General features: G+C 30.3%; 1 protein-coding gene across 3 annotated transcripts in view; it reads left to right on the forward strand.

Moving 5' to 3' along the window:
• Window positions 1-15644, forward strand: part of Lmpt (four and a half LIM domains protein limpet) — a 913540-nt gene that overhangs the window by 446302 nt on the left and 451594 nt on the right. The window lies entirely within an intron of this gene.

The raw sequence follows: 15644 nt of genomic DNA on the forward strand, positions 1-15644 counted from the left end.
TTCAGTCATCTGACTGGTTTGATGCAGCTCTCCAAGATTCCCTATCTAGCGCTAGTCGTTTCATTTCAGTATACCCTCTACATCCTACATCCCTAACAATTTGTTTTACATATTCCAAACGTGGCCTGCCTACACAATTTTTTCCTTCTACCTGTCCTTTCAATATTAAAGCGACTATTCCAGGATGCCTTAATATGTGGCCTATAAGTCTGTCTCTTCTTTTAACTATATTTTTCCAAATGCTTCTTTCTTCATCTATTTGCCGAAATACCTCTTCATTTGTCACTTTATCCACCCATCCGATTTTTAACATTTTCCTATAGCACCGCATTTCAAAAGCTTCTAATCTTTTCTTCTCAGATACTCCGATCGTCCAAGTTTCACTTCCATATAAAGCGATACTCCAAACATATACTTTCAAAAATCTTTTCCTGACATTTAAATTAATTTTTGACGTAAACAAATTATATTTCTTACTGAAGGCTCGTTTCGCTTGTGCTATTCGGCATTTTATATCGCTCCTGTTTCGTCCATCTTTAGTAATTCTACTTCCCAAATAACAAAATTCTTCTACCTCCATAATCTTTTGTCCTCCTATTTTCACATTCAGTGGTCCTTCTTTGTTATTTCTACTACATTTCATTACTTTTGTTTTGTTCTTGTTTATTTTCATGCGATAGTTCTACAAAATATATATAATAATATTAAAGAGGAATTAATTAAAAACATGTTAAACGGAAAAAATGTAATGTTTTTTAGTTATTATTATTTAAAAATTCATCGATAGAGTAATTTTGTTTATGTTAAAGAATATTCATTAATTTTATTTTATATAAACTGATGGGAGGTTTTTTTTTAGGTGGATTAGTAATTTACTGAAAATGACAACGGAAATATATAAGATCCTTTGTCTTTAGCCGAAGTATTTTGTTGAAATACGAAACTGTATTTTTTTTAAAATTTATAGTCATTTATTTGTAAAAGTATCTTTTTTGTTATTAGTAAAATTAAATAAAATGAAAATAATTTTCATTCTAATATTACGATGGAAGGGTTAAATTTAAAATTTTATTTAAATTTAGGAAATTTTAGTTAGCTTCGATTTTGATTTTTGTTTTTTTTGTTTAATGAAATCTTTTTCAATTTAATAAGTTTTTTTTAATTTAAACTGAAAATGTGCGTGTATTTTATACATAACTAGTCAGTCAGCCGATTACTTTTATTTTTATTTTTTCTTCTGAATTGAGATTTGGTGTATCTAATTACTAATTAGATAGATTCGTCTTCAGATTCTAGCAAAAGAACCAAATAATTGATTAAATATAATCTGTTAGCAAACAAATCTTAAGACTTGCTGCTGTCACTCTTATTGTTTATATTCTTAATGCGAAATTCAGGGTCAGGACTCGCTTCGCTCGCCATTCCCGTCTAGCTAGGGGGTTCCTTCCCTTAGACTCCAGCTGTTTTCGTTATCCTCATGTTTGTGATATTAATATTGATAAATAACCATTAAAGACTGTTCAACTTATAAAAACTATCAGTGAATTATATTTTCTTCAGAACAACAGTTTGGTCAGCATAGAACTTGAAACTGTGAGTGATCGGAAGTATGAGGGTTTCAGAATAGTTGGCCTCCGCCTTAAAAATAGTAGTTATACCTGGTGGATACCTGTTTTTCGTACCGGTAAAAACGTATTCTGCACGCTACTTAGCGTTATCCGATAAAATACCGTGAGGAGTACTTCGGTTTCTCGTTTTTTATTTTATGTTTTTAGTAAAGTAACCGGAAGCAGTTACAGCCATTCTCGTCGGTTAGCACATACAATAACAGTGACAGTGTATGTGTTGGTTACCGCCGCGTCGTTTAAAGGTGCCATCGCACCTTTAAAGCTACTTCTATCGATAAATGAAAGTTACAGAAAAAGACAAAAGAGAGCTTTTTTTTGTAGAAAATATAATTTGAAATACTACAACTGGTTTCCAGTTTGATTGGGTCAACGGTTTGGCCATTGTAAAGTTGAATATCGGCAAGGAACACAATACAGTTGTATTATGTTTCGTTTAAACTATCAATATCTTGAAACGGTGAAACTGCAATAGTCCTTTATTCTTTTCAGTCGTAAAAACTATGTTCATGCAAAATTTCAGCTCAATTGCTGAGTAGGTTTTGCATGAAAGAGTCGACTCTCAGCTAGAATACTTGCATTGTAAAGTAGACTCGCAAAAAAATTCATTTCCATCAATTTTAAAAAAAATGAAAATGAAAAATTACATTTTATTTTTACGGGTTCAATGTCTTTATATTATTTTTATTATTGTATTGTAATGGACACGTGTACACAAAATAAAAATTAACCTTTTTATTACATTAAAAGCTTCTGCTTTAACATTATTTTTCGCATAATTAATTGCCGGCGCAGTTACTAGATGTAAGATTATTTAATAAAAAAAATAGTGAATAAGTATAATAATCGATTAATGATTTAATCGTTTAAAAGAGTAATAAAAATAATTTTAATTACTGAAGACATAATAAGTAGTAGTATGGGTGCATGAAATATAAAATCAAACTTAGCTACTGTCTACTTCTTTACAGAATATGTTAGGTACAGTGAAAGTATTGTATTGAGTCGCCAATTACATAAACAGTACGTATTACTAATGTAGAAGAATTTTTTATATATTAATTATTTATAAATGTAGCCTGCAGTAATAATATTTTATGCAATAGGTAACGTAATTGTTCAGTTCATAATAGGTACGCCAGTCGTCCGGTCCATATATCTTACGAAATACATAATGAAAATTTATGTATGTAGAAAAATTTATATAAAATTAAATTTCTATGATTTGAAATGAAAAATAAAAGAAGATTCATTTGGGTAAATACACTACGATTAGTGAAAGCTTGTTTTCTTATTTATGTATTTTCGGATACCATCAGATATGTATGTTACACATTGATGGTTTTTATATTAACAAGAAATATTCCCTCCCCCTTCGAAAGGATGGCTGAGAATTGAACATAACGCATTGTTTCATAACAAAGGATACATTACATTTTTGCTTAACAATGTATGTCTTAGCCTTTCATACACTTGTGATGTATGCAACCATGATATACAACAATATGTAATTATATTCGCTTTCTCTGAGAGTAATGGTATATTAATACAGCCAATCCCTGTGTTGAAGGTATCGCTTATAAACATGAATAGTAGTTACTTTTCAGTGATTTTGGCATGCTTATCTGTTACAAGATGTTTGGCTTAATCTAGATGTTACTTTTTTTGGTAAGAATATTTCACTGGTAAATTTGGAGAATAAGGGATTTGTTATTCCGAAAACGGTTATGTTCTTTTTGGGATGACTTTTGATTCAGATCGCCTGTAACCATTTTGAATATAAAAAAAAGAAAGTAAATATATGTTTTCTTTTTTCCCGCAGGTAGACTTTCGTAACTATAAAAGTGTACATCCTTTCCTTAAAACAATGAATTTTACCATACCTTCCGAGATTTTCCTAATTCTCTTTTTCCTTTCGGTTTATATTTCATGGCTTCTAGATGGGTTATTACTGATTGCAACCGCCTTACTTGTTTACCCCACTATTCTGTCACTTAAAGCCAGGATTCTTAATTCTGCTTAAATATCCTCATTTCGGAATCTGTCTACCATTTAACAACTTAAAAAAATTTCCGTTTCATTCCTGCTCTATCTCCTTTTTTCCTTATATCTATGGACCAAGCCTCTTTATCTCTAGAATAATACCTATTATCTTATAATATTTCAACTTTTAATTTGTTCAGACTTTCCTGTCTGTTCTTCTTAGTTATTCTATACATTTAACGACAAAGATTGTTTCAAAAATACTTTTTATCATTGTAACCTTTGAACTAATCATCCAATTTTTTGTGAAGGCCATTACTTTTTATTATCTATTGATATTAAGATCATATTCACTGTATATTTTGTCCGGCCGAAGAATAAAAAATTGCAGGAAAAGAAAGTTGATGTAAACATAGGTTCGGAAACGTTTAGTTAAAGAGTGTCGGCTGACGGAAGATTCGCCCTGATTTCTGTTTATTCCGTAAAATTAACCCAGAATCTAATTTTTGGGACCCAAATTAAGAGGTAAAATGATCCAGGGGCACGGAAATACCGAAGAAAAGATTCTGCGGTTTGGAATCCTTTTTGGAAATCTTTTGATGATGGTATTCCTGCTGTGCAGCTCGTGCGGTAGCATTGCAGAACCCATGAATAAAAATGATGTTTTTCGTATTCTCCACGGGAAAACTTATACGGCATTGTTAGATAATGACATTCACGTACAATTTCATTCACATTCTATTTCATTGTAAATTTTATTACTGTTCAAATGCAATTTAAAAAAACTTTACCAATTGTTGGAAACAACTGTTACTATTGATACAAGATGTTTGGCTTAATCTAGATGTTACTTTTTTTGGTAAGAATATTTCACTGGTAAATTTGGAGAATAAGGAATTTGTTATTCCGAAAACGGTTATGTTCTTTTGAGGATGACTTTTGATTCAGATCGCCTGCAACCATTTTGATTATAAAAAAAAGAAAGTAAATATATGTTTTCTTTTTTCCCGCAGGTAGACTTTCGTAACTATAAAAGTGTACATCCTTTCCTTAAAACAATGAATTTTACCATACCTTCCGAGATTTTCCTAATTCTCTTTTTCCTTTCGGTTTATATTTCATGGCTTCTAGATGGGTTATTACTGATGGCAACCGCCTTACTTGTTTACCCCACTATTCTGTCACTTAAAGCCAGGATTCTTAATTCTGCTTAAATATCCTCATTTCGGAATCTGTCTACCATTTAACAGCTTAAAAAAATTTCCGTTTCATTCCTGCTCTATCTCCTTTTTTCCTTATATCTATGGACCAAGCCTCTTTATCTCTAGAATAATACCTATTATCTTATAATATTTCAACTTTTAATTTGTTCAGACTTTCCTGTCTGTTCTTCTTAGTTATTCTATACATTTAACGACAAAGATTGTTTCAAAAATACTTTTTATCATTGTAACCTTTGAACTAATCATCCAATTTTTTGTGAAGGCCATTACTTTTTATTATCTATTGATATTAAGATCATATTCACTGTATATTTTGTCCGGCTGAAGAATAAAAAATTGCAGGAAAAGAAAGTTGATGTAAACATAGGTTCGGAAACGTTTAGTTAAAGAGTGTCGGCTGACGGAAGATTCGCCCTGATTTCTGTTTATTCCGTAAAATTAACCCAGAATCTAATTTTTGGGACCCAAATTAAGAGGTAAAATGATCCAGGGGCACGGAAATACCGAAGAAAAGATTCTGCGGTTTGGAATCCTTTTTGGAAATCTTTTGATGATGGTATTCCTGCTGTGCAGCTCGTGCGGTAGCATTGCAGAACCCATGAATAAAAATGATGTTTTTCGTATTCTCCACGGGAAAACTTATACGGCATTGTTAGATAATGACATTCACGTACAATTTCATTCACATTCTATTTCATTGTAAATTTTATTACTGTTCAAATGCAATTTAAAAAAACTTTACCAATTGTTGGAAACAACTGTTACTATTGACTACTTAAGAAATAATTCAAACAAATTTAGATAAAATTAATTTTTAATTAGTTTTAAATATGTCTAATAGTTTTATTGATGTATTGTGTTTAATTTTTCTAAAATATTAAATTCTTTTGTTTTGTAATATTAAAAATGTTGTTTCATTTAATACTTAGAATTCTGTCACATTTTGATCTTTCTTTCTTTCTTTTACTGTTTAGCCTCCGGGAATTACCGTTCAGGTACTACTTCAGAGGATGAATGAGTATGATATGTATGAGTGTAAATAAAGTGCCACATTTTGATGTGTTTTGTTTTTAATAAACTTCACAATACTTACATTTATATTTAGTTTATATGGACTTTAATCATATCATTTTACTCAGGGTAAAATTCTCTACAAGTTTTTTATTTTTTTTAAAACTTTTATGCGTTTATTACCTATTTAACAATATTATTTTAAGCCAAACATAAAATAGCGTCTTTTTCATTCTTAAACACGACGCAGAAATCAGGCTAAATCTTTCGCCCTCCGACACTCGCTAACGAAATGTTTCCGAACATATGTTTGTATGAAATTCTTTATTTTCACCACCTATGGCATATTTTTATTGATGATACTAGCACGATCGATAAAGCAATTGATTTCGTTCGTTGTTTAGGAATATATCGTTCTTTGCAATATTTTTATTTTTAATTTTATTGATTTTATTTCTCTTTATTTCTTTTTTTTATCATTTATACATTATTATATTTTTTTTTTGTATACTGTTTTATGTAGGCTATATAAATTTTATTGTTATCCGAAAAGGGGGCCTTTATACTCCTCTCGGACCTCGTTGTAGATTATTTATATTTATTTAAATTTTTATGTTCTGAGTTTGCTGTTATTTTTAAAAAAATAAATCGTAGACGGAATACTTTTTTAAAATTCCATCTGTGATATTTATTTTTAAGTAAACCTTTTTTTGAGCTAAGCTGTAATATTTTTATTTTTTTTTAATGTCCTGGCGTTGATAACAGAAAAACGTTGTTCTAAAACGTTTGTTACGTACTTCGTGATTCACCATGTTTAAACCATAACTTTTATTATATAATTACATAATAAATACCTGTACATAAACGATGTTATACTTTTAATATTGAACTAGTTTATATTATTAATTTATTGAATTGAATATACATTAATTTGTTACATAATCTATTCAACAAAAGGTCCATAGAAAACAATAATTTATAATGTAAATATAGACTCTACATATATATATATATATATATATATATATATATATATATATATATATATATATATATATATAACCAAAACAAATTAAATCTAACACATATTTAAAAACCGTATATGGTTATAAAAGAACGTATTTGTTTAAAACTATTTACAATAATTGAATACAGGAAATTTTTTTTTTTACTATATTGTCACCTTTATCGTATACTAATATATTATTTCAGCTCTAATTTATTTGCTGACGATTCAATAAAAAAAATATATATATTTTCTTTTAATTATACAAATGTATAACAACAATCAAATATAATGACAAACATACTAAATAAAACTCTAAACCACGATCTCTTGAATAAGAATCTTAAACGTTCATTTCCGGGACGTAATGACTTAAAATAGTTATATGTTCGTTCATTGACGCCGACCTATTTTTCTTTCTTCACACATTTAAACAATATATTATTGTATTCGCATTGAACATAACTAAAATATAATATTCACACTGGTAAATTTTATTACGTAATTAATAAATAATTACAACTATAAGATAATAATTATAAAATCAACATAATGACATAATGATAGAAATAATAAAAAAAACGAATTAATGGTTAATAGTCAACAATTCATGATGTATATAATATATACGTATATAGAAATTAGTGCAGTAGAACCAATTAAAAAATTTCTGTGACATAAATTGTCCTTGAGACAGTGTTTTAAAAGAATATATGTCAACGTATTGTGATATTTGAAACAATGACGTTAACATACATACAAAAATTATAGTTGCTCAGTAATTAACTTGATATATAAATACATAAAAATAATACTGTCATCTTTATGAATTATTTGTGTATTATAGTTAACTAAGACATTCGTTAATGCAATAGCAGCTAGAAACAAATTTTTTTTTTTGTTTGAAAAATAATAAAAAAACATTGATTTTTGTAGGATTTTGTTTCTATATGTAGATACTTTAGTTATGTTTATTCATAATTTTAACTGTGATTTTAAATCGAGTATATAATGAAAATATACATCGTAACGTTGCGTATAGTACAGTCAATTTGTATTTTTATTTGAAAATCCTTACCTACCGATTGATGTTTTTTCCATATGTTAGGGGTGATGAGGGAAGCTTAACTCCAGATTTTTAACATCCCCGCTCCAATAGATTTTTGAAAAACTCAAAAAGGTTTTGAAATGCATTTTGCTCTGAATCTATGCATTTTAGAGAAATGTTTTTCAAACAAAAAATGTAGAGGACATTCTCCTCTACAATTAATGTGTTTGAAGTTATGCCGTATAATTTGAAATTGAAATACTAGGTGGCGCTGAAGTTGTAAAAAACGTGTTTTTTCGGTTTTTTCACCTGAAAAAAATTGTTTTTCGTCTGTATTGCATTTGGAAAAGTTGTTAATCTCAAAAAAACAGACAAATTTTATTTAAATTATTTTCTTGTATGACTTACCGTTTTGGAGCTGTAGCTTGTGAAAGTGTGAAAATGTTGTGAATGGGCACGTGTTCGAAACCGGTCTAGTCATTTACAACTTCAGCGCCACCTAGTATTTCAATTTCAAATTATACGGCAAGACTTCAAAGACATTAATTGTAGAGGAGAATGTCCTCTACATTTTTTGTTTGTAAAACTTTTCTCTAAAATGCATAAATTCAGAGACAAACGCATTTCAAAAACTATTTGAGTTTTTCAAAAATCTATGGGAGGGGGATGTTAAAAATCTGGAGTTAAGCTTCTCTCATCACCCCTAACATGGACAAAAGATCAATCGGTAGGTAAGGATTTTCAAATACAGCCTATTTTGATGACAAATTGCCTGTACTAGTAGGTGATAAGCGTTGTAGTATGGGGTCGGTCAATTATGTCCCTATTACTGCTAACAATAAGAACGGTTTAGCATCCTCAGCCCACCTGCTTCTTGTGTATTTATATATTTTTTTCGGTATTTATTCCTCATTTAGTTGTCGTAAGTAATAAATTATCAAAATATGTTGATTTTTTAAAAAAATTTCCAGGCAGATGCATACATCAAATTAAGAAACAAAGAAAATGTAAGGAAATATAAACGGATAGAGAAAAGGAAATGTATCTTCGGGATCAAATGAAAAAATTCAACAGAATAACTTGTTCTCAAATACATTATTTAGAGGCTGTCTCCATGAAATTTTTACCAATCAAATAAAGTAACGTAGAAGATTGATAAACATTATTATAAGTAGTAAAAAAATAACAAAGTGCAGAAAAAATTATATATATGTAAAAATAATAAAAAGTAAAAGTTGCCCAGAAAATTGACAAAATTATTTTAAGTGGTTAAACGAAACATAACTCCTTTCAAAGGATATCTACAACTGATGTTTAGTAATAAGTGTGAAATATATTTTTGCTTTTCAGTGGGATATTAAAACCATGAATATTTGTAGGAATATACTAAACTTAATAAACTAAACTAAACTTAATATTATGATCAATTTTTCGGAATATCAAGGTAAATTTTCCTATCAGGAAATACAATTGACCGGAAATACTTTTTCAACAGATGCAATTTACTGACGTCCCTAATAGGTTTACTAATAGGTTTTTGTTGGTCTTTCAAGATTAATTTTTTTTCTCAAAAATTATATTTGAAGAGAATATCTTACTAATTAAAAAAAAAAATCATTATTTTAGTAAAAAAGTTTTAATAATTTTAGAAATTCTAGCAAGGCTAAGAAAACATTTAACAAAAAAAAAACCAGTCATTACGTAGTGTATTGAAATTAGAATTACAGAAGCGTCTTGTGAAATGTTACGTTTGGAAACACATAACATTTCTGTATGAAAGAAAATAAAATCCCTTTCGGCACGCCGGAAGGCGGAGGTAGATTTCACCGGTGCTAAGTAGTAGGGGATAAAAAAGATTTCCACCTTAAATTTAACAAAAACTTCAAATTTACTCAATACGTCAACAGTTGCATGTGAAAAAAAGTTTCACATGTTTAGCATAGGACAAGCCCCATCTTCCAGCAACATTTTGGTCATCCCTTGCCGTAAGGGTTGGTCACATAAAAAATTGTTACAGTAAAATATTTTAGGTAATGTTTAGAGGACTAACGACCACTTTAAAACGATTCGATACTGTGCATATTAAGGGAGGTATGATTTTTTTTGCCTTCGAAACACTATTTTTTTCACCCTCTGGGCCAATAGTTTGTGATATCAAAAATCTTTACTTAAATAAGTTTTAGCCTCAAGAATAGTAGGAATTTTAAACGAATTCGATATTTTACTTAATAAGAAAGTTATAGCGATATTTTGTTTTTTCGAAAAAGCCTTCCTATTTCCACCCCGATGGTCCGATTTTGCCTATTCGATTTTGCCGAGATTTTGGGTCATTATATATTATGTATCAATTTAAAAATGATTGGCCCAAAATTACGGCAGTTATCGTGTCCACAAGAAAGTGATATATATATATATATATATAAACTTTTGAACTGACAGTGGTTTTCGGGTCTGGGGATGTGAAATGCGAAGATATGTCAAAATTTTCCGGAATTCGAATCATGGTACCCATTAAAATAGGAAACTTTCTTATGAAATCTATCTAATATGGACACTAAGGAAAAAGAGAAGGAAGATCCGAGAAGTAATTAAAATGTGGATATGGAGTGATTTAAAAAGATTCTATGGACAGATAAAGTTAAAAACGAAGTACAGTAATTAGAAAAATTAACGAGAATAGAAACTTAGAGCAAATAAGTATAGAAAGATAACTGACTGGGATATGTCATGAGTGGAGAAAGTTTGATTAAAAAAGAGAAGCCGTGTAAAAGACGGGTTAAAGATAAATAAAAATTATACGCCATCTAGAAAGCGATTGGGAGTTACCAGAATCTTAAAATTTCAGCTTGAAAAAGAGGCGGGAATGGTGCAAGGCATTTGTCTCAGGACAGGTAACCATATGATTTACCCACCGGGGACTGGTCTAGTGGTGAACGCGTCTTCCCTAATCAACTGATTTGGAAGTCGAGAGTCCTAGTAAAGTCCTAGAGTTAAGTCCTAGTAAAGGCAGTTACTTTCATACGGATATGAATACTAGATCGTGGATACCGATGTTCTTTGGTGGTTGGGTTTTAATTAACCACACATCTCAGGAATGGTCGAACAGAGACTGTACAAGATTACACTTCATTTACACTCATACATATCATCCTCTGAAGTATATCTGAACGGTAATTCCCGGAGGCTAAACAAGAAAAAGAAAGATACGATGATGAAGAAAGCTCTTTAGCCGGCCATGAAGTTTCTAGCAACATTAAAAATGATCACTTATTATACTTTCGATCGCTTGTTGAGAGTGAACATGAATTTTCTGTACGTTTTGAGGTATAAAAAGTACGAAAACACCAATCGCTTAATTTGTGGTTTCCTTATATACCGAATGTTCCGGGAATATTCGCCGAACTTCAACAACAGATTCAGGACACCAAAATGAGCAAAAAAAAATCATATTGACATAAGTCCTACTTTGCTTTGCTTTCTTCTGGACGCCATTTTACGATTTGCAGCAAAAAACTGATTTATGTGGAACAGGTAAATTTACTTTAATTATATTTGTCAGATCTAAGACTTGTGTCTTGTTCTACAAAACAAAAAAATTTGAAAACGTCACCTACAAACATTTTTAAATGGCGACCATCATAATTTATTAATCATCAATATCTTTGGAATTATTTTTTTGATTAAATTTTTAGTTATTATAAAATTTATTAAGCATTTTATTTTGAATAAAAAACGACACCTCATTTCTAAAAATCCGTTGAAAAACAATCGAGTTATTGCAGACAATTAACCCGGTGGTACCGTAATGCAAGCTGATAATATTTTGCCTGTTTTTATTTCCTCCACTAAATGTAATAAAAATGATTAATAGTAAATAATAATACTAAATTAATAATAATAAAAATGAACACCTTACATTACAGTGCGAAAGCGTACTGCCGGGTTAATGTGCCGGGTCAAATAAGGTGTCATTTTAATCAAAATAAAATGCTTAATAAATTTTGTAATAAGTAAAAATTTTATCAAACAAATTATTACAAGATATTGATGATTAAAAAATTAAGATGCTATTTTGAAATTTTTGATGAAGTTTTTAAAATTTCTTATTTTTTAGAGCAAGACACAAATCTTAGATTTGCCAAATTTAATTAAAGTAAGTTAACCTGTTTCTGAGAAATAATATTTTTGTTGAAAATCATAAAATAGCTTCCAGATGGAAAACAAAGCAAAACAGGACTTATGTCGATACGAACTGTTTTGCTCATTTTAGTGTCCTGAATCAGTTCCTGATGTTCGGCGAATACGTCCCGGACCACTCCGTAATATATATTATTTATTATAGGCCTGTGTAACTAAGGTATAAATTTTTTGGCTCAAAATCTCCAATACTACTAGATCAATTTTATTGACATTTAGATATGCTGTATTAATCTATCTTCAGTTGTGTGCATGTGAAATTTTGAATAAGACTGGTTTTTTTCCATCTTCTCCCCTGGGCTGGATCCTGCAGTTAGGTATAACATAGCCCAGAAGAGTGTCCTATACTTTAACGGGCCTCGATCAGTCCGCCAGTCGGATCTTACTTTGCGCCCGCCTCTAACCCAGTAGAGTAGGATCCACCAGGGTCGGCTATGCCGTCCCTGGGTCCATTCACCGGGAACCGGGACTCGGTCTTTATGCCAACGCCTCTAACGGGGACACCCTGAGTGGGGCATTCCCGCTGCTGGGACTCGGTCTTCTTCGCTCGGGGGTGCGAGAGTCCCCGTGCCTTATCGTTACCGCCCATTCGTGTAAGCGCGAGCGAACTGCAGAGGGCTGCCTGTCATCATATCCAGGTTGCCACAGTAAGGGCAGTTGGTGTCATCAGCCCTCCTCCTACTACACAGGTAGGCGGGGAAGATTCCAGTCAGGAATTGCGTGAGCCAGTAGTTCAGCTCACCAAACCTCCGACCGGCCCACAGCCCTACATCCGCGATAAGGCGGTACGTCCACTACCATCAAGATTGGTTGAGTCGTTCTTGATTTACGTTCAATTTAAGATCTAAAAAAATTTCATTGTGTTAAGGTAGATGCGTGGTTTGTTATGAGCTGCAAGTTGGAACGTTGATGTTTCTTTCTGAGGGGGTATCTGTTATTAGCAATATTTTTTCGACGTATTCAGGTAGAGTTAACTGAGTTCTTGTACATATACTCCAACGAGCTGGTCTATTGGTTAACTCTTCATCGCAAATCAGCTGATTTTGAAGTCGAGAGTTCTAAGGTTCAAATCATAGTAAAGTCAGTTACTTTTATACGGATTTAAATACAGATCGTGAATACCGGTGTTCTTTGATGGTTGGGTTTCAATTAACCACACATCTCAAGAACGGTCGACCTGAGACTGTACAAGACCACTTCATTTACGTTCATATATATCATACTCTGAAGCAATACCTTACGGTGATTCCGAAGGCTAAACAGAAAAGAGAAAGAAAATTTCCTGTGTATATGTTTGAAGGGTGCTAAAGGAAACGTATAAAATAACGGTAAATTAGAGTCTTCTTGCGTAAAAAAAAAGTTTTTTGATCATTTTTTTTTGTTGAAATAAATATTTTGAATTTTATGGAAATAAATGAATTTATCATTAAGAAATATTATTTTAACATTAAAGCTTGATATTCACATTTTAAATTTTAAAAATAAGTCGCATGAAAACATTAGATATGATATAGTATTGGCCTCTGTGTTGGTTGTTTTAATTTACACATGTTACTTAACAATATTACGTACCAATATTTTATCATAGAATTTTTATTATTGAAAAGGTCATTGATCTGATTGAAACAAAAAAAATAAGAATTTAAAAAGTACTTGTAATCTTTTTTCATATTAAAAAAATAAATCAATAAAATATTCTTAAATTAATCCTTTCTTTTCTGTGTATCCAATAACACCTGTTTATATTTTATTTTTTCATAAACTCATACCTGAATGTATCAGCTTATAACTATTTTATGCTAAGAAATGAGTGCAAGTTCAAATTTGCGGTCATGTTAATAACAATAATAATAACGAAAATTTTATTCATACATCCGCATTTACGTTATAATTACGTTTTGTTAAAAAAGAAACCCAAGCTTTAGCATGCAAAAAAACCACTCACGCAAAATATATAAAATATTTACAATAATAAAACTTTTTTTTAACTTTCATTAAAAATGAACATTTAAAAATACGATTAGGAACTGGATTATACATTATCTTTATAACATTCCTATTACATTATATTATATGTAATCTGAAAGGATCCTTTTCTAATCGCACTGAGGCTAACTCAATTTCATAATTCCTTTTCTGTTTTATATATATATATATAAAGAATGCGTTCGCCACAATAAGTATTATAATTCATTACTTAGTTTGTAATATACAAACTTATATATATATATATATATATATATATATATATATATAAATGGGTGTGTGTGTGTCTGTATAACATGGAAGTCTATTATTTGTGTTGTGTGTGTGTGTGTGTGTGTAATTTACTACAGAAATATCCTTTCCTTCCTGGACAACAATGGATCTTTGAATAAGGTATTACGAGTAATACAATTTTATATTCGGTAATAGCAATTTTTCTTACTCTATACAAAATTTATTGATTTTTCTTTATTTTATGATTATATAACCTTACTAGCATCACCGCCCGCGGCTTCGTCTCCGCTATATTGTTACAGCGTTTCCCGTCGCGATCGGGGGATGTAATCAAGGGAAAAAGCCCTTTTCAGGGCTTTTTTCACTTGGACCCCTCTGTGTTCATTAAAATCATGCTTGTGAGAATAATAATAATAAATAAAAATTAAATCCTGTTCAATTATAAAAAAAACTATCAGTGTATTGTAATTTCTTCAATGTTTAGTCAGTACAGGTTCCATTAATTGGTTTTTAGATTTCCTTTCACGGGTTTGAAGTACCATGTAAGTTACAATTATAATGTTACCAACAGAAAGATTGATTCTTTAGCATAAAACGGCAAAAAAATAAATAATTTAAGGTCTTTTTACCCCTTAAAATAATAAAATTTAAAAGATCCGAAAGTGGTCCTGAGATATTTATCTGAAGAGTATTTTCAAGCCCAGATCGAGTCAACATCTCGTTTAGTATAGTCGGAAATGAGAAAAATTTTAAATAATTCGAATTTTTTTTACCTTTCTTCACCCCTTTTTAACGTCGAATTTCTATTCATATAATCTTTTTTTTTTTTTTTTTTTTTGGTCTTCAGTCATTTGACTGGTTTGATGCAGCTCTCCAAGATTCTCATATAATCTAGAAATTCATATATTCTAGAAATCATTTTTAAATATTCACATAAAGATTTTACACACCAAAAGTCAAGCTGATGTCTTTATTTGTGACGGCGAAATTAAAAAAAAAAAAGAGTAAATTTCATTTTTATTCCATTTCATCCTGAAATTTCAAAAAATCCTTTCTTATACATAATTTTATGAACAGCTTACCAAAATTCCATTTGACTTCCTCAAGCGCTTTCAACTATTCTGCTATCTTCAGGAGGAATGTATAATTAAAATATATAAACAAAATTATGATGACAATTATAACAATTGTGGTACTCTTATAAAACGGACGTAGTTATCTTAACTTATGACTTTAGCATTACAAAATGACGATCAATTGTATTTAATTTCTTATATGAATTTTGTATATTTTAATTACAAATACTTCCTGAAGATGGCAGAATAGCTGAA

The sequence above is a fragment of the Lycorma delicatula genome, chromosome 10 (assembly GCF_047948215.1).
Source record: "Lycorma delicatula isolate Av1 chromosome 10, ASM4794821v1, whole genome shotgun sequence".
NCBI lineage: Eukaryota > Metazoa > Arthropoda > Insecta > Hemiptera > Fulgoridae > Lycorma > Lycorma delicatula.